Source organism: Sus scrofa, chromosome 11 (genome assembly GCF_054392235.1).
Source record: "Sus scrofa isolate SSC_HxYL_T2T_F1_AM1 chromosome 11, Sscrofa_HxYL_maternal_Yorkshire_Landrace_v2.0, whole genome shotgun sequence".
NCBI classification, from domain to species: domain Eukaryota; kingdom Metazoa; phylum Chordata; class Mammalia; order Artiodactyla; family Suidae; genus Sus; species Sus scrofa.
The window spans coordinates 53,320,182-53,346,763 of record NC_139393.1 but is presented as its reverse complement, the minus strand read 5'-3'; the positions used below and the strand labels follow the sequence as shown (position 1 = coordinate 53,346,763).

General features: G+C 39.2%; 1 long non-coding RNA gene across 1 annotated transcript in view; it reads right to left on the bottom strand.

Moving 5' to 3' along the window:
• The window catches only part of LOC146398624 (uncharacterized), a 286,081-nt gene that overhangs the window by 27,223 nt on the left and 232,276 nt on the right, over positions 1–26,582 (bottom strand). The window lies entirely within an intron of this gene.

The following is a 26,582-nucleotide window of genomic DNA, read 5'->3' as shown; positions in this document are numbered from 1 at the left end:
TGAAGGTCATTCTGGCACAATGCAGCTCATGAACTGGCTATTGGTGTTTTTGTTTTGTTTGCTTTTTTGTCAGTAAAAGAGTACAGCCCACGTTTTAAAAATTAGGAGATCTCATAGATGGGTGTAGAGCTTTCATTTCATTTGAATTTAGCTTCAGGGGAACCTTTGGCAGAAGCTGAGGAGCAAATGGCCATCTCCAGAGAGGACACCCTCCCCTTCCCCCTCCCCTTCCTGGCCTTATTTTGAGTGGCTGCACTGTTCCCACCTCCTGGCTCAGGTAGCATTGAAATTTGCAGCTCCCTTAGTACCTTAGCCCAGAGCCTCCACAGCTGATGCTGGAGGTTGGTTCCAGGTGGGTTGAGATACCGATTCTTCTTAGACAGTTGAGGATGATGCGAAGGAGATGGGGAAGCTCTGAGTTGACCTTTGTGGGAACTTCATGGGTGGCCTGCCCTCCACCACCCCCCAAGATGCCCAGAGGGTTGTGGGCCCAGGGAATTTTTTCACAGGAGGGCCTCCCTGTATTTATACCACCCTATGGAGAATGGTCATCTCTTAAAGGCCTTCTGCAGAATTAGAAGAAATAAAGGTTCCTTACCAAGTAGATCCTCCCTCTGAAGTCAAAGGTTTTATGGTCAGTGAACCAGTGTCTGACTAGAATGGAGCAGGCAAGGCAGGGATACTTGGTAGACGTCATATGATTGAAATCATAACTTTACATGTAATTCTTTGGGAAACAATGAGGCTCCATGAGACTTACAGTACATGATTGATTTTTAGGTCTTGCCACTTGGCAGTAAACATGCTGCAAAAATTCCTTAAGTGTACCGTGAGTTCTTTTACCACTTTTACCCATGATGAAAATGATCAACGCTGCTAATCACACGGGTTGCCTCAGAAGCATGCCTAAGGACAAACACGTAAAGAGCAACAGTAAGACGGAGTGGATGAAACTGTTCTTGTCAGTAGGTTTGACATTTAGAGATTTAGGAGGATTGCTTGGCCTGAGTTTCCAAATGATGCTGTCACATAAAATACTTGGCTGTGTTCAGTTTAATGATGTATATATTGTCCAATGCATTTCCCATCAGCAGCAGAGTAGACGTGTGATGCAGATTCTGTTACATGTTATTTTATCTACTTAAAGACAGCCATGCTTTGGGACATAAAGTGGATGTTGGGACGTATTTCTGGTCCTCTGGGAATCTTTTAGTTTTAACAGGCTGGGAGGCTTATGGAAAGCCCTTGACACTTAAGTTCAGGCATGGCCGTGCGTGAAAGACAGTGCTTTTGGAAGATACACTCGACACGCTTGCGATCGCTTTGCAGGAGTTTCCAAAGATCTGAAGATTGATGATCCGGTGAGAGAAAAATCAGGGACTAGCAAGCCTCACATACATTCTGCACAATTTTAGCTCTCTAAGGGGCTGACGATGGTGCTCGTTTAACAGGATGTGTTGTGATATAATCACATCCAGATACGTGAAATGCTAGAGCAGATACGAAAACATACATTTGGGGAGTTTCGTGGTAGGCTGGTCATTAAGGTCTCTATAAAATACAGTTAGAGGCCAGGAAAATTCCCGGGTGTGGTATAAAGCTTTGACATGTAGGACTTTGACCAGTGCTGCTTCATGGAGCTATAATACGAGCTGCTTGAGTAATTTTAGGATTCCAAATTGCCATGTTAGAGCATAAAAAGAAATAGGTGAAATTAATTTTAATCATGTATTGTATTTAACCCTGTCTATCTGAAATATTGTTCTTTCATCACATCATCAATAGAAAATGATAAATGAAAGAGTCTAAGTTATGTTTTTTTGGTAAAAGGTCTTCAGAATGTGGTGTGTCTTATTTCACACTCGCAGAGCAAACTGGTTGGGAACCAGCTGTGTTTCAGATGCTCGGCAGATGTGACTGGTCGGATGTGGAGTAACTACCAGGAATCTGTAGCCTTTCATTTATTTATTGGCCACACTCACAACATGTGGACGTTCTTGGGCCAGGGATCAAATCCGAGCCACAGCAAGACCCGAGCTGCTGCAGTGACGATGCCAGGCCCTTAACCCATTACACCTACACCATCAGGGAATTCTGTCTGTGGCTTGTCGTTTCTTCAGTTCTTTGAGTAGGGATTGTTATGCTGGTCCAGTTTATCCTTTTGTGGTCATTTTTAAAGAAAAATTCTGAAATCTGTGCTTTCTAAATCCTAGAGTCCTCCTTCATTTTTGACTAGACCAGGGACTCTGTTGGAAAGAGGAGGAAGGAAGATGCGTACTTGTTGACTCAGTGAATAAGAGATGAAGGCTCATAGGAAAAGAGTTCACGGTGTGGATTTCCTCATAATTAAGGGAATATTCAGATGACATTGCAGAGGCAGCAAAAGAGAGGGTGTAGAAGTGGTTGAAAATCAAAGTCCGACCAATCCTGGAATAGATATAATATAAAGTCAATATGTTTTAGTAAATAGAGCCAAAAAATCTCCGTCAACAGGAATTCTGGATGATGGGTTTTCAGAATGGTCTTTATTTCTGTAGGTTTTAGTTTACGTGGATCATATTATTATGAAAAGTTGTCACCCACCTCCTGTTGCTTGATTCCCTGTAAAAGAGAGTAAGACATATTAATGTGTGTTTTCTGGAAATCTTGTTGTCTTTAGTAACTATTTCTCTTTTCTTGAATTAGTGTAATTTAATAACCATAGGATATCCAGAGAGGTTTATGGGGCTTTTTCTCTAATCTCCTGGCTCCAGCAGATTCTGTAGCCTAGTATTATTGCTTAGTTCTGTGTCCTTAAACCGAAGTCGTGCTTACAATAAAGAAAAATAATAATTTAATCACAACTACTATTTTTTTTTTGGTCTTTTTTAGGGCCGCACCCACGGCATATGGAGGTTTCCAGGCGAGGGATCAAATTGGAACTGTAGCCACCAGCCTATGCCAGAGCCACAGCAACACAGGATCCAAGCTGTGTCTGCAACCTACACCACAGCTCATGGCAATGCTGTATCCTTAACCCACTGAGTGAGACCAGGGATCGAACCTGCCTCCTCATGGATTCTGGTCAGATTCATTTTCTATGAGCCACCATGGGAACTCCATATAAGTACCATTTTTAGTGAGTCCCTTGGATTCTCTAGATGTAACAAACATACTGCAAGGTAGGCATTATTTTAGCTCTTTTTTTGGCTATTGAAAACCTGAATTCTAGAGTGATTGTGACCAGGTCATGAGCATGTAACCTAGAAATAGAAAAGCTGGATTTTGAATTCTGGTCTCTAGGATGCTAAATGTCATCCAGTGTCAGCAGGTGAGTAAAGTGATAGAAGGAAGCATTAATTGTCTCTGAAGAACTCTGCAGCTACTGTCCATGGTTTTATAAAAATGGGAATTTTGGGAGTTCCCATTTTGGCACAGTGGAAATGAACAAGACTAGTATCCATGAGGATAAGAGTTCGATCCCTGGCCTCGCTCAGTGGGTTGGGGATCATGCATTGCTCTGAGCTGTGGCGTAGGTTGCAGACTGAGCTCAGATCCCTTATTGCTATGGCTGTGGCTTAGGCTGGCAGCTGCAGCTCTGGTTTGACCCTTCACCTGGGAACTTCTGTATGCTGTGGGTGCGGCCCTTAAAAAAAAAAAAAAAAAAGAGGGTTAACCTTCCAGTAACTTATGATGCTCGTGGGACTTCTGGGGGATGTGTGGGAATGTTCTTGCATGTGCTACCTCTGAGAAAAGCTACATTAAAAACAAAATGCATGGGCACAAGGCACTCTGATGTACTTTGATCTAGACCCCATTCAGCCCACAGAACATACATGGAGAAACGCTGCCCAGGTGTAGCAGCAGCAAGTGGCTCCTGGTCACTACAGTTGAGAATGGGAGCACCAGTGTCCGCAGTGGCTGCCTGGATCCACACGGTGATTGCTGCAGTGATGGTTCATGCCACTTCAGGGCTTGGTGGCACCCTTGAAATCCGGCCACATCTGTAGCTGGATAGATGTGTCCTGGCATAGGGCTTCCATCAAGCTCAGAAGCTTCCATTGAGAGGCACTGTGGTATGAGGAAAAGAGAATGGACTTTGGCATCAGACGAAAGTGTGTTCCAATCCCCATTGTGAAGTTCAAGAGCCATTAAACTATTTTTTCACTTGTTAAAAATTAGGTGATGCTCTCTTCTTCAGAGTGAGCAGGACCTATGATAATGTGTGGAAAGTACCTGCCACACAGTGCCTGGCACATCACCTGGCTTATGGATTATGTTTTTGCTGCTGAGATACCCTTGGAAATAGTATATTCCTTTAATTTACACAACATGGAGTGACAGATCCATTTAGGAGCATCCCCAGTGGCCATGGTAAAACCTTAGTGAAAGAAATTACAGTCGCAGATGAACCCTCTTGTCATGCAGTGCTTCCTGGATCCGTGTTTAGGAAAGGAATTCTCCCTGCTTGCCTTCAGAATTGTCCTTGGCCACCTCCAGGGGATCATTCAGCTGTTGGTGTGTCCACAAGCTCAGCTTTGGACATAGTGAAAATGTTTCACCTTATTAGCTCCTCTTTATTTCCTTAAGAATCTTTCTTTTTTTTTTTTTGTCTTTTCTAGGGCTGCATTCATGGCATGTGGAGGTTCCCAGGCTAGGGGTCAAGTTGGAGCTGTAGCTGCTGGCCTGTGCCACAGCCACAGGTATACTAGATCTGAGCCATGTCTGTGGCCTACCCACAGCTCACCTACCCAAGGCAATGAGAGATCCTTAACCCACTGAGCGAGACCAGGGATAGAACCAGTGTCCTCATGGATGCTGGTCAGATTTGTTTCTGCTGAGCCATGACGGTAACTCCTTTAAGAATCTTTCTTAAACGTGTCGTATAGTACAGAGAGAGATGTGGTATGCTGAGTTACCATTGACCTATTAGTCATCCATTTTATTCCTGCCCAAAGTAGGTTAGGAGCCTCTGGGAAGGAGATGTTTCAATAAATTTCACTAAGTTTACCAATTCAGTTAGAGGTCATATTCTGTTAACCAATATTAATTTTATCCCAGCTCATCACATATACCTTGGGGACCTCTGTGTTTTTTAAATTTTTATTTGTTTTTTTATTAAAGTATGGTGATTTACAGTGCTGTGCCAATTTCTGCTGTATGGCAAAGTGACGCAGTTACTTCTTTTTTTATATTCTTTTCCATCATGGTCTATCCCAAGAGATGGGATATAGTTCCCTATGCTATAGTAGGACCTTATTACTTATCCATTCTAAATGTAATAGTTTGCATCCACTTACCCTAAACTCCAAGTCCATTCCATTCCCTGCCCTCACTCCCTTGGCAACTACAAGTCTCTTCTCTATGTCTGTGAGTCTGTTTCTGTTTTGTAGATAGGTTCATTTTTGCCAGATTTTAGATTCCACCTGTAAGTGATCGATGGTATTTGTCCTTTTCTTCCTGACTTATTTCACTTAGTATGAGAATCTCTAGTTGCCTCCATGTTGCTGCAAATGGCATTGTTTTGTTCTTTTATATGGCTGTGTAGTATTCCATTGTATAGATGTACCACATCTTCTTTATTTGTTCAACTTTTGATGCACATTTAGGTTGCTTCTTTGTCTTGGCTATTGTTAGTAGTGCTACTATGAACAGAGAGGTGCATGTATCTTTTTAAATTATGGTTCTCTCCAGATATGCCCAGGAGTGGGATTGCTGGATCATATGGTAGTTCTATATTCAGTTTTCTGAGGTACCTCCATACTGTTTTTCACAGTGGTTGTACCAATTTACATTCCCACCAACAGTGTAGGAGGGTTCCCTTTTCTCCACACCCTCTCCCACATTTGTTATCTGTGCACTTAATAATAATGGCTATTCTGAACAGTGTGAAGTGGTACCTCATTGAACTTTGATGTGCATTTCTTTCATAGTTAGTGATGTTGAGCATGTTTTCATGTGCTTACTGGCCATCTGTATGTCTTCTTTGAAGAAATGTCTATTTGTGTCTTCTCCCTACTTTTTTTTTTTTTTTTTTTTTTTTTTTTTTTGTCTTTCTGCCTTTTCTAGGGCTGCTCCTGTGGCATATAGAGGTTCCCAGGCTAAGGGTCCAATCGGAGCTGTAGCCGCCAGCCTACGCCAGAGCCACAGCAACGTGGGACCCAAGCTGCGTCTGTGACCTACACCACAGCCCACGGCAACGCCGGATCCCCAACCCACTGAGCAAGGCCAGGGATCGAATCCGCAACCTCATGGTTTCTAGTTGGATTCATTAACCACTGCGCCACGACGGGAACTCCTGTCTTCTCCCAATTTTTTGATTGGGTTGTTTGTTTTTTTGATATTGAGTTGTTTGTATATTTTGGAGACTAAACCATTGTTTGTTGCATCAGTTACAGATATTTTCTCCCATTCTGTAGGTTGTCTTCTTCTTCTTCTTTTTTTTTTTTTTTTTTGAATGGTTTTCTTTGCTGTGCAAAAGCTTTTAAGTTTGACTAGGTCCCATTTATTTATTTTTGTTTTTATTTCTTATTGCCTTGGGAGACTGACCTAAGAAAACATTTGTATGATTTATGTCAGAGAATATTTTGCCTCTGTTCTCTTCTAGGAGTTTTATGGTATCATGTCTTATGTTTAAGTCTTTAAACCATTTTGAGTTTATTTTTGTGTTTTGTGTAGTTTTAAACTTTAGGATTCATGGGGTCCACAATTTTATAAGTGAAAGGAAACTTGAAGATGTTTCAGCTCCTTAATTTCATAGATGCTGATGCTGAGACCCAGACAGGTTAGCTAACTTACTCACTGGCACATAGCTGTTATTGGAAGTATTGCAGTATACCATAGTATTTTTTACTCCATCTAATTTGACATGGAGCTCACCAGTCAAATAGTGTTTAGCTACAGGAATTCAGCATATTGCTAAGAACAATAGAAACTCCAAACAAAATGCATCATATAATTTTCTTGCATTGAAAAATGCTACTAGGGGTGTTCCTATTGTGGCGTAGTGGGTTACCGATTCGACTAGTATCCATGAGGATGCGGTTTTGCCTCACTCATTGGGTTAAGGATCCTGCGTTGCCATGAGCTTTGGTGTAGGTCATAAACATGGCTTTAATCTGGCATTGCTGTGGCTGTGGCTAGGCTGGCAGCTGCAGCTCTGGTTTGACCCTTAACCTGGGAACTTCCACATGTGACAGGTGTGGCCCTAAAAACAAAACAAAACAAAAGGCACAAAAACCAAACCAAACCAAACTGATGCTAGGTATAAAGGGTAATTCAAGAGAGCTGGAACACTAGATGTGTTTCAAGTTGCTTGCCCTCCTATGATCAAGAGTGGTTGCGAAGGGAGGGGCTGGGTGGGATTAATAGATGCAGACTATTGCCTTTGAAATGGATTCACAGTGAGATCCTGCTGTGTAGCACCGGGAACTATGTCTGGTCACTTATGATGGAGCATGATAATGTGAGAAAAAAGAATGTATACAGCTACATGTAACTGGGTCACCATGCTGTACAGTAGAAAATGGACAGAACACTGTAAACCAGCTATAATGGAAAAAAATAAAAATCATTATACAAATTTAAAAAAAAAGTGGCTCATCGTAGCCTCTTGATAACTTTTTATAATGTTTTTTATTTATTTATTTTTCATTATAGCTGGTTTACAGTGTTTTATCACTTTTCTACTGTACAGCATGGTGACCCAGTTACACATACATGTATAGATTCTTTGCCTCTTGATGACTGATGGGCCTGTAGGTCGTAGCTAACTTTGGAGTCAGTCCTGTGTATGCTGGACACCATCCTGTGATATCTGCAGAGGGAAAAAAGAGCAAGAATTTAGACTTAAAGATGTTCGTTTGGGAGGCTAACAAAGTCTTTGGTAGTTGAACTTCCTGAGAGATCAAACACAAGAGAAACCTCATCATCAAATTCAGGAGAATTTTGAAAGGTACCCCTCTCTAGGGAGGTAGATGATTTAAAAGACATCCAATGATAAGAGCGAGAATGGAGAAAACTCTCAGAGGGCCCTTTGAGATGAGGGGAGAATTTTCTTTCCCGGTGTGGATTATCTAAATGGCTAAAAATTTAATAGTCATGCAAGAGACCATTTCGCGGGAGGGAGAGATGGATTAAAGTTGAAATAATCAGTTGTGATCACTTCTCTAAGGAAGGATAGCCGTAGTTTTGTAGTTTCCTGTAGTTGCGAGTAGTGGAGCTGGCTACCTGAATGGTAGTATGGAGATGGTGATATTAGCTGAATATTTTTAATGTGGGAGAAAAGACAAGTATGCCGGAGAAGGGCACCGTATGAGTGAGATCCCAGGGGCTAAAGCCCCTCGACCAAATAAAAACCTGTAAAAAGGATATAGCTAGGCCCGTACCTCATCAAGTGTTTTATGAACTTGAGGGTTGAAGCATATTGACGTTTCAAGTTGGTGAGGGAACATTAGAGAAATGTTGCTATATGGAAGTCAGCAACCAGGCACCTTCATGGTGAAGGAAATGAACATGTTTTGGACAGAGGCTGGTGCCCAGAAAGTTCTCCATGTGGTGGATGTTTTGTCCTTGCGGGGCACTTGTGTTCCTTCAGATGCTGGTTGGGTGCTCTTTTTAAATTCAAGTTGAACAGCTGATTCATGTGCCTCCCTCGCAGCCCTATTCTTGAGTCCTCGCGAGTTGTCATCGACGTGGTTCTCATGAACTGAGATGTAGTTATTTTCATCCTCTATACGGTGGCTTTTTGCAGAGGTGAAATATGTGTCAAACCACAACACCTGGTTTTACCAATACTTTGTTAGCAGGTTTGAGCAGTGCTCATTGTGTTTCCCAAATAGTAGCATGCCACCGCCAACCTTTTTTTAGTCTTAAAATATGTGTGTGTGTATATATATATATATATATATATATATACACACACACACACACATATATGTATATACATTTGTTTTTCATCTTTGTGTCTCCACTGACAGGGAGGGATATTTATTAATTAACTGAGAGAATTAATGAATATGATTAGGGACTTTATAGTTTATTTTATACATTTCTTTATATTTTAATGATATTTTTAAAAAGTTTACTTTGAAAGCATGAATTATTTCTTTCTGCCTTAGCTGTGTTTATAAGAGTCAATTCTATCACTTGGTTAATTTCTCAAGTTTGTTTAGTATTATGTTCATGTGACTACTTTCAGAATAAGAATCAAATTTAGTTGTGTGTAAACCCTCTGAGCTGAGAAAAAATATTTTGCCCTCTTCCCCCTCCCGTATCTGCCCTCCTCCCTCCCCTCTCCTCCCCATTCCCCCTGCCCCCCACTTCCACTTCCTCTTTTTCTGCTATTGATAATTGACATCCTTCTTCTCAGAGCAGTTTGAATTCACTTCTTTGGCCAACAGCTTTCCCTTACTGTATCTCTCAAGATACATTCAGCCCTTCTTTGGGGATTGAAGTTAGAAAATTTAAAGGACTGTCCTTGTAAAAACAGATGCTTTTTGATTAATGCCATATTTAAATTAAAATGTAAAAATACATTCCCCATGTGTATTGGGGAATAATATATGAGCACTTCACGTCTTCCTCCCCAAAATTATTTGATAAAGTTATTTCACTTGTGAACATTTCTTGGAAATTATGAGATCAATATATATTATTTATTTTTAGGACTAATTCTGATTTTAATATTCACTTTTATGTGTCTTCAAGTAGGTTTTTAAGCCTGCAATTGGCCACTTTTGTTTTTGAGTTTATTTTTCCAAATACTTTTCTTTGTCTTTTTTTTTTTTTTTTTTTTTTAGGGCTGCAATCACGGCAGGCATATGGAGGTTCCCAGGCTTGGGGTCTAATCTGAGCTTCAGCTGCCAGCCTACACCAAAGCCACAAAGCAATGTCAGATCCTTAACCAGTGAGGCCAGAAATCGAACCTGTGTCCTCATGGATGCTAGTCCGGTTGGTTTTTGCTAAGCTGTGGTGGAAACTTCTACTTTTCAAAATACTTTTGCTACTGCTTGACTGCTATACTGATACTTTTCAAAAGTCATTTACATTTTTTGGAGTATTTCTCTAAAAAAGATAAGCTTACTCATGTAACTTACATATGCGTCTGAAATTTCTACTCAGTTTTTCACCAATGCTTGGCTCTGTGTGTTTGTGTATGTACACATGCACATACTATCTATGAGAATATTTGCATTGCCTTATAGATAAATATATTTTGCCATGCCCATGATATGCAGAATTTCTCAGGCAAGGTATTGAACCTGAGCTACAGCCGTGACAATACCAAGTCCTTAACCTCTAGGCCACCAGGGAACTCCTCATTGCTTCATATTGGAATAATAAATATTTTGAAACATTTAATCCATGAGGGTCAGAGATGTCAGAAATATTTTCAATCATAGAACATAACAGTTCATGAGGAAGGACTTTTAAAGTCATTTTTTTCCATAAAATTAGCTTTTTTTTTTTTTTTTTTTTTTTTTGTCTTTTTAGGGCTGCACCCACAGCATATGGAGGTTCCCAGGCTAGGGGTTGAATTGGAGCTGCAGCTGCTGGCCTACACCACAGCCACAGCAACATGGGATCTGAGTTGTGTCTGCCACCTACACCACAACTCATGGCAATGCTGGATCCTTAACCCACTGAGTGAGGCCAGGGATCGAACTTGCGTCCTCATGGTTGCTAGTTGGGTTCTTTAACCCACGGCGGGAACTCCAAATTAGCGTCTTTAAATCATACTTTAATGTTCTTGATTTAGTGGCCATAATATCCCTTTACACTGTAAAACAGATGTGCACCTGACAATAGAAGTTACACTTTCAGGATTGTCTTGATTACTCATTGAAATGGACCTTTTCTCCACATATTGGATCTCTCTTCTAGATCAGAGACCCTCGTTGGGTGGCACAGGCAGGCAGGTGTAGGTTTGCCACTTCCTAGGGCACTCATTCATTTACATGTGCGTGTACACACACTAATTCCTAATAGGATTATATGCATCTGTGCGTATATGTGAGTTGTACCACTTAGATGTAAATATGCTCATTCTTAATATATTCCCTTTCCTGGAAATGTCTTTTTCCCCCACGTTTGAAGACTCAGCTTTGTTTCACCTCTCTGAAGCCTCCGTGGCTTCCATCAACTTCCCACTGTACTTTGTCCTTTCACCCGACCTCCTATGATGTTATTGAGGATTTCAGCTTGGTATCAGTTAGAAAATATGGACTTGAATGACAGTTACTTTCATCGTAAAATATGGGTATTCATTCTCATTTTTAGAATAGCAGTTCTTTGTACATGAATTTTTTAACTAATATGCTATCACCTCGTTCATGTTAAACATACGGGAAACATCCAATAGATGATATCTATTATCATTATCATTATTTTTATGATAATAATTATTATCATTATTATCACTCATTTATATTTGTCTCACCTTTGTTGTCTCTGAGCTTCTTTAAATCAGGTGCTGTGTCAAATGAGTTGTAATGTCCTCAATTCCTGGCATATAGGCAATTCATGGATAAATCAGTAACGATATGTCTGCCATAATAAATAATATCACTATGATATCACTACATAATCAATATCACTATGATAAATCACTGGACCTACTAGAAATTGCTTGGATTATATTTGGGTTGACCCCCAGTCTCATTACTTGTCATTTTTCAAGCGGTCTTTTTGATCCTTCTAAATGGAAATAAACCTAATATAGCATGTGTCTAGTCTCAACAAATAGTATTTGGATTTTTCGGTATTATTTCGTTACGAGAGAAACGTAATGGTTATGTAATACATTTGACAGTCTACTAATTGCTCATCATTGAGAAATTTGAATTGATTATATGTTTGCTGTGACAGCTAGCTGTCTGTCATGGACCAGATTATAAACTCCATTGGGCAAGGAGTATGATGTTTGAATGTACATACCAGATTAATGAGTTGAGCTGGTCAAAACTATTGTTTCAGTAAGGCCCTTGGCAACTCGATAAGATATTCATGAAAAACATCAAATAAATCCTCTCGTTTCTGTATCCTTGTGTCAGAATGTCAGGAAAACAAATCTATTTAGTTCTTTGATCCATCTTTCAAATTACACTTTAAAATCTGTGTTAACACTTCTTTGGGTTCTGATGTGTGAAGAGATTGAACATAAAAATATCCTAAAAATACCTTAAGTCTGATATTTTCTAAATCTTGTTAAATATTTGGAGATTGCAAATTTCATTTAAATGTCAGCTGTAATTAAGTGTGTGCCATTTGTTTTTCTACTCAGGTTTTACAGTTTGACGGAATGTTTTCCCCACGATTTAATAAATATTTGTTTTATTTCACATGAATTAATTCAAAACGGTATAAGAGCAACATATTTTAATCAACTATTGTTGTGATGGACTAGAAAACAAATGTACTCCCCAAGCAAACTGTTTACTATGCACTTGAGTGGGATTTATCTTGCTTAGCATTGGCAAGCTAAACGTAGAAGGCAATAATTAATAGGAAAGCCAAATACGTATATTGCATACTGAGTGAGGCAACTTATTTTTCTTGACTCTGTCATGGGTTTTTAGTTTACAAAACTTGTAATCACCCCATAATATATACACTCAGCTATGTTAGACAACACCTATCGAAGTAAAGTAGTGGAGAAATTCTTAGGCTGTGTGAATTACGCATTTTTAAGTGGTACCAAATGTGTGTTTATCACGATTTTATTTTCATTTGTTTTCAAAACTTGAAGTTTGCTTTTCTGTACATGACTCACACAACCACATTGTATTTACAGAAAGTGCTCGAAGTGAACTGGAGATTCATATGTACCTGAGCACCCTGTTTCTCTCTTTCTCCCACCACCCCCTAAAAAAAAAACCCCAAAGATTTTTAACACCTTTAGCAGGATGGTTTAAAACAGGTCCTGATGGAGAGGGTTAGAGGAAGGATGAAAGCATCCCCATATGGAGATGCAAACGTGTGTGTGGCCAAGTTACTTTTGGCAGAACACAGTGTGATACGCGGGAGCTTTACATGCAAGTACAAATTGCACATGCTTGTATTTGTGTTGCAATCTAAATCACATAAATTAGACTTATGAAGACAAGATTTAATCATCTTGTCAGTCCTTTGCAATACAAATCAGATTTTTGACTACGCGGTCCCTGTAAAATGGCAATTACCATTGAATATGAGCATAGCATAAATTACTTTTCAAACCATTATATTGAGCACAATATATGTAAAAGAAATGCTTAATTCATTTGCTATGGTTACTTTCTTTTAAAGGTTTATTTGTTCTCTGTCTGCGTAGAATGATGGGGTGTAATAGAAGCCAAAAACAGATTGAAAGAGTCATTTCCATGTCAGTGTGCTTTAGCTCTGCCTCCTCCCTCAGAAAATGGGCTGTTTATTCAGTGAACTCTGTTCTTAAATGATTGTGCAGGCTTCAGGGCATACCTTACTCGAAGTGGGACCTTCATTCTTAAAGTTTGCTCTTTCTGTATTATTGTCTGCTTTTCTCAATAGCGAAGGGTTCCTGGGTAGAAGCATATTTTCAGAGAAATGTAGAGCTGGAAAGAGGGAGGGACAGACAGTCTTATAAACAGAGAAGTTTCGGTTGATTTATATGCAGCAGAATTCCAAGGAGATTATTATAATGGGCTATGAGTTATTAATGACCTTGAATTCCCTTTCTCCTATTTCTGTTAGCTATTGCATCATAGAGCTCTTTTAATGGATGAATTAAGAGACACTGTACTCTAAAACCCTAGAGTGGAGATCCTATCATCTTTGTATTCCCAGGACCTTCCTGTAAGAAACAGCGTCATGGCTGGAGGTGGTATCGGAAGTGTAACTTGGGCTAAAGTCATTGCTTGTTTAAGTGGGTATAGAGAGGAGGGGTGGACTTATAGTTATAGAATAATTAGTATGTGCTAGGTAATGGGTTATATCCATTGTACACATTCTCCTTTGCAGTGTCGCCCTTCTCTCCCCCGCCCCCTAAGGTTTTGTTCCCAGTTTAATAAATTCGGAAAGGGGGTACATAAAAGTTAGGCAACTTGCCCCAAGTCATATGCCCCCCACCCAGCATTCAAGCGGGTGTTCGTTCTCTCTGGCATTTGTGCCTGGATTGTTTCTGTGACTGCACAGCCTTTCATTCACGGTACATCCTGGAATTCTCAGCATAGACGAATCCTTGGCGTTTCCATATCATCATCGAGATGGCTCCATGAGTAAAGGGGGAGGGGATTTTGTGCCTGGGTGTTTGGTTTCAAGGAGGGAAGGGGATGCTGGAAAGTAGATGTGTAATTAGAAAATGTCCAGGAAATAATCCACATGGAAGCTTTTTGTGTTTCTGTTTTGGAATTCACCAGATCTTTGCTGTGATGATCTTATAATAATACATTTAATAGAGGTCGGGTTACTTACTATAAGGATAGTGCTTTCTCTATGGACTCTGCCTGCCCTAGCTGAAGTGTCTGTGAGCAGTTTGAAAACTCCTAAGTGGGATATAAAGACAAATTATCGCTCTTTAATCTTTTTTCATGAATCATGAAAATTATGTCGATGTTACATAGATTATAGAACCGCATGGACTCAAAATGGAAACTAAAGAACTGTCCTTTGATTATAGAACCACATATACTCAAAATGGAAAATAAAGAGCTATCCTTTCTTCTTTATTGTGAGAGGCATCTCAAAAATCAGATATTCATATACATGTGATTTCCTGACTACCCACAGCCTGTATTTAAAAATCTCTGGGCATTAGTTTGCTTCTCTGCAGAAAATGATGTGTCTGCCCTGGAAATCCCTGTGTCTTTTCTCCGCAGTAAGATGTCTCATGCTGTACAGGTTCAGAAGAGATATGGTAGGTGTCACCTGTCACCTAGCAACAAGCTTCCAGCTTTGTGTCTTTAGTGTCTCTTTTCATTTTCAGTCAAAATAGCGATGAGAACGTCGCACTTAGATTTGCATTTATCTCCAGAAATATTTAGATTAACCTTCAAATATTTTTAGTTCCCAAGATAACTCACCACGACAGATGAAGCTAAAATAACTTTAAATGAGAAAAGGCAACTTATAGATCAGAAACCTTGACACAAGCAAGGCCAACATGGATCTGTTACGTAATATCTCGGACTGAAATGCAGTTCCCTAAGCAGCTTTCAAAGTTATGGTAACTGAATTGAATAGGTATATACACCTTTATCACTTAACTTTTTAATTATTATTATTATTAGTTTTTTGGTCTTTTAGGGTCGCACCCACAGCATAGGGAAGTTCCCAGGCTAGGGGTCGAATCAAAGCTGCAGCTGCCAGCCTACACCATAGCCACAGCAATGTGGGATCCGAGCTGTGTCTGTGACCTACACCACAGTTCATGGCAACGCCGGATCCTTAACCCACTGAGGGAGGCCAGGGATCGAACCTGCGTCCTTGAGGATACTAGTCGGGTTTGTTACCACTGAGCTGCAACAGGAACTCTGACTTTTTAATTTTTTTAATCAGCTCTTAAAAACACAAGATCACAACTAACGAAATGCACTGATTTTTAAAGATGAGTCAAGAAGACAGAATTCCAAGTGGAATTGCTGGATGAGCACTAGGATTCAATTATTTGAAATGGAACAAACTAAATTACCTTTGGGCAGAGAGTAGAAGACCCTGACTCATCACACATGTCTCTAAACACCTTTAAAATGTGTTTCTCTGTCTCTGTTTAAAGATACATAAGAGGATCCTCAGAGGAACTAGCAACAAGGGTATTTAGCAGGCCCTGAAGTCTTTAGAAGGTATTAAACACTAACCTTTAAAGACTGAGAACATAGTAGATCATTTAAGATGTGATGAAGAGCCAGCAACCTGTTACTAGCGGGTAAAATGATGCCTGTACTCTGAGGTAATTATTCCGAAGTCACTCCTTATTCAATAAGGTTGGAGAGCATCCACTTTCATTGTGGCCCAGGTCATTCTGTTATCCAGGGTACTCTCTTGGAATCCTGATGGAAGCTAGCTGACCACGTGTGGAAATTTTAGGGTAGAAAACACGAGGTAGAAAGGGAAGCAGTCAGACAATCATTTTCTATTCTCTACAGCTATTGAAGAGAAACAGGTGTAATTAGAATTTCTCCAGACTTTCCATTAAAGGAAAAAGAAACCCGTATTTGCCAGTGGTTCCAGGTAGCCGTATTTTCTTTTAAAAGTAAATCTGAAATTCTCTCTAAACTAAAATATGCGATGCCTTATGTTATTTCTAATGTTTTTCATATCGAAATAAGTAACTACCGTTTTGCTTTTCTTTACCCAACAATTGAGAGTCATTTTTGGAGCCAGGAAAGGGAGGATCCAAACCACGTGGGGTGAGTTTTTTCGATGAGGACATTGGCCTTTACACCTTTAAGGAAGAGTTACTGGAAAATTTCACAGACCTGTTTGGCAGGTTAAGTAATCATTTAATTAGGAAATTGATGACATGATAACTTACTGGAAATGTGCCGTTTTCCTATTTTACATCCTGGTTTGGTTTTGATAGGGACTTGCTGAGCAACTCAAAGGTCCCTTAGCGTGAATAAAAATCAGAGCTGCATCTGTCCTGGAGTTCCCGTCTGGGCTCAGTGGTTAACGAATCTGACTGGGAACCATGAGGTTGCGGGTTTGATCTCTGGCCTCGCTCAGTTGGTTAAGGATCCAGCATTGCCATGAGCTGTGGTGTAGGTCGCAGACATGGCTCGGACCCCAAGTTGCTGTGGCTGTGGCGTAGGCTGGCGGCTACAGCTCCAATTGGACCTGTAGCCTGGGAACCTCCATATGCCACAGGTGAGGCCCTGAAAAGACAAAAGTCAAAAAAAAAAAAAAAAATAGTAATCAGAGCTTCGTCTGTCCTATCTCGTGGCTTTATTTTGGGAAAATTCTGTTATTTTCCTATTTTAACATCTGAGCCATTGATTAAAGAGTGATAATTCTGTGTGATAATTCTTCTGTGTGCTTGTGTGTATGAGAGTGTACATGGTTGTGTAGACATTACTTTGGTTAGGGTATATGGGTAGGTAAAACACGTATTGTCTTGCTTCTGTGGAGAAATAAGTTTGGAGTCAGAGAGGTTGATTGAGTTGTCGAAGGTCCCACAGCCAGTAGACGACAGAGGTGACACCAGGGACAGGTCTTCTCAACCCTAAACTGTGCCTTTGTTTTCTGTCATTTTGTGCTACTTAAAGTATAGGGCAGTAGTGTGGGTGCTACAGGCTAAAGATGATTTTGACTGTTCTTTGAAGGGCTTGAATTGAACGAACACCAAAGTTAGCATTGTACCAGGCTGTCCCCAGGTTTAAAACATACTAAGGTATACATTTATTTTTTTATTTTTTTATTTTTATTTTTTTGTCTTTTTGCCATTTCTTGGGCTGCTCCCACAGCATATGGAGGTTCCCAGGCTAGGGGTTGAATCGGAGCTGTAGCCGCCGGCCTAGGCCAGAGCCACAGCAATGCGGGATCTGAGCCATGTCTGCAACCTACACCACAGCTCACGGCAACAACGGATCCTTGACCCACTGAGCAAGGCCAGGGATCGAACCCGCAACCTCATGGTTCCTCGTCGGATTCGTTAACCACTGAGCCACAATGGGAACTCCTAAGGTATACATTTAAATTATACATGGTTTCAAAGATATACCATAGAGCGCTGTGCACTAACATGTGGGACTAACTCAGGTTTTATAAGGATCCTAACTTTATCTAACTTGTTACTTTGCATAGGTAATTAACCTCTGGTCATCATTGTCAAATGGTTCTTAAAACAGTTCATGTTCTCAGCTCACAGAACTGTTTTCAGAACAAATAACATCATTAGAATACTTTGTAACTCCCCCAATGCCACAGATATGTGTGGTGTTGTGTTATGAATACTTCAGAAAATTGAATGTTTATTGTAGTCCATGGCTTAACTGTATCTAAAAAATACCAGTTATATAATTAAGGCCCTCCTTCCTTAGGTAAGAAATATCCCCACAGCTGATACAAAGAGGAGTTAATTTTTCTTTTGTTTCTCATCCTTAGCGTCCCTTGTTCATTTGACACACCTTTATTGATCTCTGAAAGCTTGCTAGGCAGCGTGCAGTGTGTTGGGAAATAGAAGGGAACGGATCTACCTGTATTGCTTCTCCCGGTTGTGATATAAATTGGTGGCGACTGTACAAAGGGCAGTTTGGTTAATATTTTGGTTAATATTTTGAAAGACCAAAAAAAAAAAGTTCATATTATTCTGATCTAGGGAGTATACTTTGACTGTATTCTCAGGCAATGATTAAAGGTGCAGATTTAGGGCAGCTAATAAGACAGTGGTGTATGGATGCCTGGCTGAGGGGTGGGCGATGGAAATAATCTACACTGGGCTTTCCTGGCCAGGCCCCACCTCCTGATTAGAGTCAGTCTTGTCTTCCCAGAGAGGGTATCCTCTCTACTTGCACACAGGCATCCTGCAGACGAGCAGAGGTTCCAGCATGTGTGAGGGTGGAAGGATATGTAATTGCTATCAGTAATAGTAAAAAATCATAAACTAGTAGACAAAAACGAGGGAGTAAATAATATTGTATGCTGGAGTTCCTGCTGTGGGACATCAGGTTAGCAATCCAGTGGTGTCGCTGTGATGGTGTGGGTTCGATCCCCAGCCACACTGGTGATCTGGTGTTCCCGTAGCTGTGGCGTCGGTCACAGTTGCGGCTCACATTTGATCCCTGACCCAGGAGCTTCCACATGCCACAGGCACGTTCATTAAAAAAATAACAAAAAAAAAACAAAAAAAAAAAACAACACATGACATGGTCTCCCTACAATGGGGTGTTATGAATTTGGGGTTACACTTTGGTAAGTTGAATATGGTGTCACAATGCTCATGGTTGATTAAAGTGTGAAGATTTTTACAGAGCGAGCATGTAAGATTGAAGCCAATTTCGAAGGACCTGGTACATTTTGCTAAGAAGTTGGAACTGATGGATTGAGATATATTTTGCAGAGTAGAAAGGACGAACCGTGTTTGATAAGAACACGGTGTTTTAGAGGACTTAATTCTTACAAAGGATACCCTGTTATGGTTTCGTAATGTAAAAACAGAAGAAGTATCTGCTGAATTTCAAGAAAATATTTCTCATTTGCCGCTGTAATATTAAAATATTGCATTTATGTTCCCTTGCTTCTTAGTGGCATTTCTAGTAGTGGTGAAAGCTGCGTATCTATTAAGGCATGTGTTTGGAGATGTAGGAGGCACATCTGTATGAACAGAGAGAGGGAGAGGTGGGTGGAGGGGGGAAGGAGGGGTCATTGATTGATGGATCAATTGATTTAAAACTGGAATAAAATTAAAGGCCAGTTCCTCTTACAGGCCAAGTCCATGGTACCTTCTGGTACATTTCACGTAAGGCTCTATGAGTGAGTGAACTCTTTTTCTGTTCAAATGTGTGGAAACCCAGGCAAAGGAAACCTGGCTGGATGTTGCCCTCAGAGACGTAGACATTGGCACAGAGTGGCTGCTGCTAAGAAGTGCAAGGCGTGTCCCCTCTTGAGTGTAATTCCAAATAAAAAAAAAAAAAAGTCAACTGTGCCTAATAAGCTGGCTTAACTGAATGCCAAAGAAAATTTGCCTCATGAAATGGAAATTCTGAAGCAAGCTACATAATGCCGAGAAAGAATCAATAGGAAGACTTTTAAGATCTATCCAAAAGGGGCGAATGGTCTGCTGTAATCAGAATTCTCCAGTCCAGCAATATTTAATTCTGTTTGGTGAGATCCAAATGGTCCAAGGAGCTTTTAGAAACTACGTAAATATTTCCTTTGTATTTGTTGAATTTTTAAGAAGTGGCATATGTTAACTCAGAGCCGTTTTAAAAAAGCGACTTGGATATTGGCCAACATGGAGCCATGAAAACATATTCATATTAGTCATTCTGCACATTTGTATCATCTATAAAGAGGGAAAGAGAAGATTATTTACTCTGGAAAACAGCATTACTTTAGCAGTCTCTTAGTTGCTAAGAACTAGGAAGCCAAGTGCTCCAGCGGAACATTTGTGACTTCTCTTTCATACATTAAATTTACTTTTAACCTAGTTTCTGCCATTTTCTTCCCAACCATCTTGCCTTCTTCCATTGCTTTCTTTTTCTTCCCCACCTCCCTTATCTTTTTTTTTTTTTTTTTTTTTTCTGTTTAGAGCCACACCTGCGGCATTCGCCCTTTATACAGATTTTCATATCTTGTACCCAGGGTCTGTCATAGTGTCACAGCTGGAGTTTCTGCACCTGCTGCTTCATTTCTCCATTTTGCCCTTTACATTGCTGCTAAAAGGGAAGCAAAAGACAAAAATCATCTTCAGCAGTTATTTTTATCATGTCCCTCCACTAATCAAGAGCCTAAAGAATTACAGAATTAATATTTTCCTTTTTTGGAGCTCCTGCTGTGGTGCAGCGGGATAAGGATCTGGCATTCTTTCTGAGGCAGTGTGGGTTTGATCCTCAGCCTGGCACAGTAGGTTAAGGATCCAGCACTGCCACAGCTGTAGCATAGGTTGCAGCTGCAGCTTGAATTAAATCCCTGGGTCCAGGAACTTCCATGTGCCATGGGTGTGGCTGAAAAACAAAAACGAAGCAAAACAAATTTTCTTTCCTTTTCTCCACTGAAAGAATGCTATCAACATGTGGAACTTCTCATTTTTTTAAATTGAAGTATAGTTGCTGTACAATATTACATAAATTATAGGTGTGCAGTATAGCGATTCACAATTTTTAAAGGTTATGTTCCATTTATAGTTATTATAAAATAATGGCCATGTTCCCTGTGCTGTACACTATGTATTTGTAGCCTATTTTATTCATAATAGTTTGTACCCCTTCATCCCTCACCCCTCTGTTGACCCTTTCCACTTCCCTCTCTCCTCTGGTTACCACTGGTTCTCTTACTCTGAGAGTCTGATTCTTTTTGTTGTGTTCACTAGTTGTATTATTTAGATTGAACATATAAATATCATGCAGTATTTGTCTTTCTGTGATTGATTTCACTTAGCTTAATACCCTCCAAGTCCATCCATGTAGTTGCAAATGACAAAATTCTATTTTTTTAAAATTTTTTTTATTATTTTTAGGGCTGCACTTATGGCACATGGAGGTTCCCAGCCTAGGGGTCAAATCAGATCTGTAGCCACTGACCTGCACCACAGCCACAGCCACAGCAACACCAGATCTGAGCCATGTCTGCAACCTACACCAGAGCTCATGGTAACACCAGATCCTTAACCCACTGAGCGAGGCCATAGACTGAACCTGCGTCCTTATGGTCACTAGTCAGCTTTGTTTCCACTGAGCCATGAAGGGAGCTCCCAAAGTTCCATTCTTTATGGCTGAGTAATATTCCATTGTGTGTGTGTGTGTGTGTGTGTGTGTGTGTGTGTGTGTGTGTGTGTGTGTATTCTACATCTACTTCATACATTTATCCATTGATGGACACTTAGGTTGCTTCCATATCTTGACAATATAAATAATGCTGCTATGAACACTGCTGTGCATTATCTTTTTGAATTAGTGTTTTTATTTTTGTTTTTGAATACATTCTCAGGAGTGGAATTACTGGGTCACATGGGCTTTTGGGGTCTTTTTTTGTTTTGTTTTGTTTTTTTTTTTTTTGTATTTTCAAGGCTGCACCCATGGCATATGGAGGTTCCCAGGCTAGGGGTCCAATTGGAGCTGTAGCCACTGGCCTACACCACAGCTCACAGCAATGGCAGATCCTTAACCCACTGAGCAAGGCTGGGGATTGAACCTGCAACGTCATGGTTCCTAGTCAGATTCATTAACCACTGAGCCATGATGGGAACTCCTTTTGGGTCTGTTTTTATTTTTTTGAGAAACCTCCATTCTGTTTTCCGCAGTGGCTGCAGCAATTTACATTCTCACCATCAGTGTATGTTGGTTCCCTTTTCTTCACATCCTCACCAATTCTTGTTATTTTTTGTTTTTTTTTTTGACAGTAGCCATTCTGACAGGTGTGAGGTGGTACTGTGGTTTTGATTTGCATTTCCCTGATGATTAGTGATGTTGAGCATCTTTCATGTTGGCCTGAGCATCTTTCATCTTTCCTGTTGGTCATCTGCATATCCTCTTTGGAAAAATGTGTATTCTGATCTTCTGCCCATTTTCATTAGGTTATTTTTTTTACATGTTGAGTTATATGAATTGTTCATATATTTTGGATATTAACCCCTTATTGGATCTCATTATTTGTTTTTGTTTGTTTGTGTGTTTTCTTACAGGATCAATGTGACTCTGGAAACAAATGGATGAATGAATATCCATATGAAGAGGAAAACAATAAAGGTTGGTTAATCAAATTGTATAATTGCAGTGGCAGTCCTATTTTGAACACTATTTTGGGGCAGTTGTCATTATTGCATTTCTTTGTCTGAATATGAGACAGAGGTCAATTCTTAGACACACTTGTCTATCTATAATGTGTAATTTTTGTTTTTAAACCCCTAAATATTAAAAAAAATTATGAAGAGGCAAACTTCTTTGTGCGAGTCTAGCTGTCATCAGTTTCTAGAACAAAGCTTGTTTAAGAATCAGCTTTCAAGGAGTTTCTGTCATGGCTCAGTGGAAATGAATCTGACTAGCATCCATGTGGACACAGATTTGATCCCTGGCCTTGCTCAGTGTTAAGGATCTGGTGTTGCTGTGAGCTGTGGTGTAGGTCTCAGACGTGGCTCAGATCCCGTGTTGCTGTAGCTGTGGCATAGGCCAGCAGCTACAGCTCCAATTCGACCCCTAGCCTGGGAACCTCCCTATACCACCGGTGCGGCCCTAAAAAGACATTAAAAAAAAAAAGAAAAAGAAGAATCAACTTTCAGATGAATATAATAAAACCACTTGATTCAGCTGATCATTGGGACAACAAAAGAAGCCAGATTCTGTTTATTATACATCAGTTCCTATTATAAGCATAATCATAATCCCAGTGCTGGATGGCATATGATTGCTGTGAAATGCTTACCTCTTTGCACCTGTGTTGCTGTGTTGGCTTTCATCAAGGGATAGGATGGTTATGAGAGGCTTTTAACTTTGGTTTCTCACAGACAAGTACCAGTATACATTAGAGGGTTAAAAAAATCCCATGAATTTCAACAATATTCAAGTGCTGATGATCACTTTGTGGCATTTATTTCAAATTTTCTTGTCCTACATACTGGTTATAATATTGAAATCATAGGTTAATACTAAGAATATTAAAATATGTTAAGCCATCTCCATTTTGTAAATTTCATTAGTCTTTATGTGGATACACATATACAATTTAATATTTTCCTTCCCCATTGCTCCTGCTACTTTCCAATAAATGTACATCAAGTCTTTTTCTGTCAGCCCACCTTCACACTTACTTAGAAATGATTTTCCAGATTATATCTTTTGCTTGAAATTGCCTTCTATTTTAACATCCATTCATGATAAAAAGTCTTTAACCAGTTAGGCCTAGAAGGAACATATCTCAACATACTAAAGGCCATATGTGACAGGCCCACAGCTAATATCATACTCCATGATGAAAGATGAAAGCATTTCCTTTAACATCAAGATAAAGTCAAGAGTGCCCATTCTTACAGCACTTCTGTTCAACATAGTACTGGGAGTCCTAGCTAGAGCAGTCACATAAGAATCAGAAATAAATGTTATCAGAATTGGAAAGGAAGATATAAAATTGTCTGGATTTGCAAATGGCATGACTTTATGTCTAGAAAATCCTAAAGACTCAACCAAAAAACTGGCAGATGTGATCAATGAATTCAGTAATGTTGCGTGATACAGTATCAACATACAGAAACCAGTAATGTTTCTATATAAAATTTCTGAAAAAGAAATAAATTCATCTCATTTATAATAGCATCAAACACAACAGAATACTTAAGAATAAATTTCACAAAGCAGATACAAGATCTCTATGCTAAAAACTGTAAGACATTGTTGAATGAAATCCAAGAAGACAAAAATAAGTAGGTATCCCATGTTCATGGATTGGAAGAATTACAATTGTGAAAATGTTAATACTACTGAAAGCCATGTATAGATTGAATGCAATCCATATCAAGATTCCAATTTCATATTTTACAGAAATAGGAAAAAATTTCTAAAATTTATATGGAAACATAAAAAACCTTAAATTATCCACAAAAGAAATCCTGATAAAGAAAGGCAAAGTGGGAGGCATCACATCACACTGTCTGATTTCAAATTATATTATAAAACTGTAGTTATCAGAACAGCATGGTACTGGTAGGAAAAAACCAACAGATAAACCAGTGGAACAGAATTGAGAGCCTAGAAACAAACCCAAGCATCTATTGTCCACTGATATTTGACAAGGGAGCCAGGGATACTCAATGGAGAAAAGAAGACTGTTCAATGAATGGTACTTGGATAGTTGGATATTCATGTGTGAAAGAATGAAATTAGCCACATTTCTTATAACACTCATAGGGATCAACTCAAAGTGGATTAAAGGTACAAATGTAAGACCTAAAAGCATGAAACTTCTAAAAGAAAATGTAGGAACATCACTCCTTGAAATAGGTCATGGTGATGATTTTTTGGATATGACACCCAAAGTACCAGCAACCAAATGAAAAACAAGTGGGATTACATCAAACTCAAAAACTTCTCCACAGCAAAGGAAACCATTAACAAAGTGAAAAGGCAACCTACAGAATGGGAAAAATTATTTGCAAATGATTTATCTGATAAGAATTAATATCCCAAAATATAAAGTACCTGTACTACTCAATAGCCAAAACTACCCTCCTGCAGTAACCTAATAAAATCATGGTCAAATGTCTGAATAGACATGTCTCTAAAGAAGATATATGAAAGGCCAGGTGGATTATAAAGGTGTTCAGCAACAGTAGTCATCAGGAAAATGCAAATTAAAACTTCGGTGATACTTCCCCTTGCACCTGTTAGAATAGTTATAATTGCAAAGATAAGAAATAATGCTGGCATAGATATGGAGAACAGGGAATCCTTGTGCACTGGTTGGTGGGATTGTAAGTTGGTGCCACCATTATGGAAAACGTTAATGGAAGAGATGCTAAAAAAATTAAAAACAGATCTACCATATGATCCAGCAGTTTCACTGTTGGAAATATATGCAAAGATAACAAAAACACTAACTTGAAAAGATATTTGCATCTCTATGATCCTTTCACCATTTTTTTTTTTTTTTTTTTTTTTTAGTAGTCAAGACACGGAAACCACCTAAGTGTCTATCAACAGATAAATGGATAAATAAAATATGGTATATACACACAATGGAGTATTATTCATTTGTAAAATGAGGAAATTCTACCATGTGTGACAACATGCGTGGACTTTGGAGGCATTGGATCAAGTGAGATAAAGACAAATACAAATACAATGTGATCTCACTTGTATGTGGAATCTTAAAACAAAAAACCTGCCTTCCTTCCTTGCTAAAGTTCCTCCTTTGTAGTACTTGTATCTGGAAAATTTTCAGACCTCTAGAAGGGAGTATTGATTCAGAGATATGTAAAGGAGATTTCTGGGTGTATGGTAACGTTCTTTTTTTATGACCTCATTATTACCTATATAGGTACATTTAGTTTGTGAGAATTAATTGTGCTGTGCTCTTTTTTGTGTATGGATTAGTGATGTGCTAGTAGAATGGTTTTAGAGCATGGGATGAGGAGGCCCTGTCTTTAGTATTTGTCAGTTCCCATGGTGTAAATATTCCCACTATGGCTGGTTTCAGTGGTTAAACAAAGAGCTCGCAAGATTTCTTAAAATTTAACAGTTAGCTCTCATGAGCCAGGGATGAGCTAGCTCCAGCAAATCATAGATAATTTCATTTATAAAGTTAAACAATTTGATATACTCCTTTGCACAAATAGGGCAAATGTAGTAAATTCAGATTTCCCTGCCTTATCCTTGTGTACACATGGAAACTTTCACTCATTATCATGCCGAGAATATTTATCCTTTTTCTTATGTATGATATTGATACTGTATTTGTGTTTTTGTTCAATTGTTATTAAATTTTTATGTATGAATGGACTAGTGTTAGCTTTGTAAGTTTATACATTTTGACGGTGTCATTCTGTAAGTAATTTTATGACAACCGAAGATGATGGCAGGGAAAATCATTCTGTTACTACTTACCCTGAGGATAAACTGAAAATACTGTCTTGATTAACTGTAGTATATTATGTGATTCATTCTAAATGATTGTGCTTCATAGCTCATAATTCATGAGTTCAGAAGTCTTTACAGAGAAAGGAGCAGGGAGTATTTCACTTAATGTGTTTGTCCCAATGGCTTATGTTTTTCTTATTGCTGTTTTTTTATATTTTTTACCTCGTATCTTCAGTTATAGATGCCTCAGAACAAAGAATACAGTAATACTTGTTTTAAAACCTGCTTGAATCAGGTGTTGTTAGTCTTAATAAAGTCTTGATTCAGAGAGGAAATTGCAATTTGGAAATATATCTTTTATATATTTCACTTATATTCTGAAGGTCATTTTTAAGATGACATTTTTAAAATGTCAGCAGTGGATGC